Source organism: Myzus persicae, unplaced genomic scaffold, assembly GCF_001856785.1.
Source record: "Myzus persicae strain clone G006 unplaced genomic scaffold, MPER_G0061.0, whole genome shotgun sequence".
NCBI lineage: Eukaryota > Metazoa > Arthropoda > Insecta > Hemiptera > Aphididae > Myzus > Myzus persicae.
In genome coordinates, this window is record NW_019104292.1 from 40,818 (window position 1) to 45,358 (window position 4,541).

Genomic DNA, 4,541 nt, shown 5'->3' on the forward strand with positions numbered 1-4,541 from the left:
ATATATAAATAATCTTAACGATAATAATTTTACAATCCCACAAAACAATTAATGTTGTCTATAGTGTGACCATGTGACGCGTTCTTTCGTAGAAGTGTACCTAAGACTGTTATAGGCTTGTAGCTATAAGCGCAAAGGTACAAAAACGATATAATATTATTCACGTCAAAATATTAATATTTATTTTTATATAAGTAGTTATTTAAAAATTGCTTTCTTGTAAAAAATTATATAATATAATATATTATTTAAAAAAAATGTTCAACGATAAATTGCCAAGGTATAATATGTATGCAAATAAATATAAATTTAATAAATCGGTTGGTTTTAATTTTCTAAATTTAATATCTGTTATTTAAAAACTATTCACCGTGGCATAGAGGTACTTGGGATTTTGGTCGTTTTGTACGACGCAACTTTTTTTTAATCTCCTTTTGACGCTCATGTCTTTCACCGCTTTTACTAATAGGCTCTGATATGGTACAAAAAATATATATTTATATTTTATACATAACGGGCGATGCATTACTGTGAAATTTTTCGCTATTATATTAGGTACCTATACTCGAATACACGTATACGTATTGGATTTATTGGTATAGGATGACGTGCCGGTCTGTGAATAAAAACTCTATGGATGTACACACTGGTAATTCACCTATAGGATTGATAACATCTCTTATATAATATTTACAATTTAATAGGTTCCAATAAATTACTTTTAAATTTTAATAAAATATTTTTCCAAAATAAAAATCATTAATAATTTGCATTATTCTTTGCACTAAAATTAACTTAATTTAGATACTTTTAAATAAAATTAACTTAAATTTAACACTTCAATCTTAAAAAAAGTAACTTATTAAGTTAAAAGTTAATTTGTAAAAAAAGTAACGAGTTAACAACTTAATTAAAATTAACTTAACGTTTTAACTCGTTAATGCCCAGCCTTGTATATATTATACAATAAGAATATAGCTAAATATACTTCTCGATGCGCGTAATGCGCGTAGCAGTTGTACGCGCGCCATTACGTCACAGGCGTAACGCGTTTCCATACTCAAACGCGCTGAAACGCCGATGACCCTATATCCACTCCGCTGCAGCGTTATTATCAGGATTCAGGGTTGGGATTTTATAGCATTTGCATATTTCTTATGAGATGCTTAAAAAATAACAGGGTAAGCTAAAAATGTGTTTCATGATACAGAGAACTCAAATTAAAAATTTGATTTTGCTTTTTTTTGCATATTTTACGATTTTTTAGTTTTTACGGCTTTTTTTGATTTTTTTGAGACTTTTTGCATTTTTACCTGTTTTTGAATCAATATCTGTCATATTATATTATGAAATTATATTTTAGTAAACATGTTTTTAGATTTTTGTCAATCGAATTGACAAATAAATTGTAATAATGTAGTATATGTATACTTATATATATATTGTAAATAGACCGATTACGATGATTCAACGCCGTACAGCGATTATATAAAGGTATATAATAATATAATAATATAATACAATAATAAGATAATTTCGTATTAGGTATTTGGCCCTAATTTTTGTTATTAGCTGTTTTTGTTGGGATTTTTTTATTGTAGGGTAAAGTTGTAAGTGATTATTGATTAATTAATATAATATAAATTTCCTTTTTTTTCATATTTTGTTGTTTGCATATTTTTGCATATTTTTTGCGCATACTTGGCGACATATAACTTAATAGTAACTACCTTTAATAACATCAAATTTGTAAGTGATTAATTAATAAATTTACTTTTTTTTCATATTTTGATGTTTTTATTGCGCATATTTTTAACGATATCTAGTCATATAAGAGGTCATATAATACCCTGGTTATTATAAAATACATTGTTCTATATATATATGTAATGTTATATATGTATATAAATGCAAAATGCGCATATATTTGAATAATTTATAAAATTATATTGTTATTAATTAAAATTTATTATTCATAAAGTATTTAAAAAATATTATTAAAAAAATAATTGTGTTTAAATGTGTTTTTGATATTAATTCAAAAATAATCAGTTGAAAATATTTTTGAAATATGTGATAAATGTTCTTCAAAAAAATAATTAATAATAAATGATTTTAACATATTATTTTAAAAATAATCAATTTAATTTATTTTTTAAATATGTAAAAAATATTTATCTAGAAAACATTTTGTATAAAATGTTATGATATTTTTGAAATGTTTTAAAAACATTTTATTGCTACTTGGGATGTTAACCTAATCTAACATACAGTTAAGACGTATATAGTCCCGCCAAACGTGCATGTGAGCATGGGCGTGCATGGGTGTGTCACAGTCCACAGATTTAACATAATAATATGGCTAATGGGTTGAACAATAATTTCCTAAAAGTTGTAGGCTACAGCCTTCAAAAAATCACCTGTAACTACGTATTTGTATCAGCAAAATAAAATTAATTATGATGGTCAAAAACCAGAAATGCTGATAATTTAAAATTAATTAATACTCTGCAATTAAATTTTCGTAACTATATATATACATTTTAATTTTTCAACGACTTTTACACATATACGAGTACTAAAACATAGTCAAATTGTCGTGTTTTGATATGCAGTACCTACTACTAGGTAGGCGAGTGAAAATAATCATAAACAATTTATTTTTTAAAGTATCGCATTAATGCATCGAGTATCTTGAGATTAAATTATTTTTTGAAATACTCGATATATTGACCGAAAATGTATTAACTATTAACTAACCTAACCTAAGATACAAGATACTCTATACTTCATATTTCATATACCTAATTGTATTGAGATATAAGATACAAGATACAATTGTACTTAAGATACTTCTATTGAAAATACTACCCAACCCTGTCTACTACCTAATTTATATGTTTATAAACGTACTGACCTAATATGAAATTATTAAATGGATCATCATCACAAGTTTAAATTAATTAGACAACAATAATTATTAAACAAATGTCAAATAATAAAATGAATTAGTTACCTTCACAAAACAATAGATTATTTAAATATTTATTTACTAAATCTATAAAAAATTGTGTGTACCAAAGATAGTCTATCAGCCTATACCTACTACTACCACTCATATTTTTTAAAAATTTACGAGGTTCCAACCGACACAGAAGTGGCGTTAAAAACAGTCGACAGGAACTAGCCAAGGATTTTTAAAATGTGTTTGTGAGACCAAGTGTCAAAATAAAAAGTGCATTTGCCTTAAAAATAATGTTTTATGTACTTCAGAATGCCATTTTTCTACAACATATTGTAATAAGTAGCTTGTAGTTTAAGTAAAATGTGTAAATAATAGTACATTAGTACTTAATGTAACAATATATTAATAATATAGCAATACCTATGTATAAAAATATAATAATAGATACAAATTAAATTTTGTCATGTGAGTAATAATATATAATAATTATAAGAATCTTAATATAATATTAACATATTATGACAAATTGTTTTTTACTTTGCCTAAAAAAAAATTGGTATTTTATAAAAATCCTAGGTTATATATAAAATAATATTGAAAATCATATGTTTTATTTAAATTGCCTAAAATGGGTCAGCAGTACACATAATGCCTAGACACTTTTCAAAATACTGAAAATTCTGAATTTTCCATATTGCCGGTGATATATACCTATTATATTATATTTTTATAAACGGCGTTATAGTGTTCGAGTTTGAACGTTCAGGTCACAAAACTACTTATGTATATATATATATATATATATTATATATAGGTACCTAACAGTAGGGTTCGGCGTATTTATTGTATTTGCATGTATTTTTGTAATATCTGCAGATTATTTTGGGTAAGATATAAATTTATTTTGTGAAATGATAAAATAAAATACATAGCTTACTCATATTTTAGGAAAATTGTGTATTCGAAAAATTGTTTGCATATTAATTATTTGTAGGTACATTCTTTTATTTAAGATTTTAAGCAGAGAATTGAGTGTAGATATTGGTTTTAAAATCATAGGATTTTCCCCATGGTTATTGTAAAAAGTACTGGGAAATTTCGATTCTAGGACAAAATATCCAAGGACAAAATATCCACGGATAAAATATCCAAACCAAAATATCCAAGGACAAAATATCTAACGGTCAAAATATCCATGGACAAAATATCCAAATGTATCAGTTTTTCCGTGAATAAGTAGATTAAACTTTAAGTACTTACTAATCAAAAAGTTCAAATACCAAATTATTTAATTATAAAAATATAATATATAATAATAATATAAGTATAAATGTATTATATAATATATAAATTACGTTATTATTACGGTATAGTAATAATATCGCAAAATAATTTTATCTAAAAAATCACTATACCTACACTATTTTCTAAAAATTTAGAAAAGCGTTTTAAAAAATATACAATTTTATTTTCTAATAAAATAAGAAATAGCGTTCAAAAAATTTTCAATGTTTCTACTACCATCATCATATTCTTGGCAAATATTTTTTAATATGTTATTATGTTTCATTTTTTT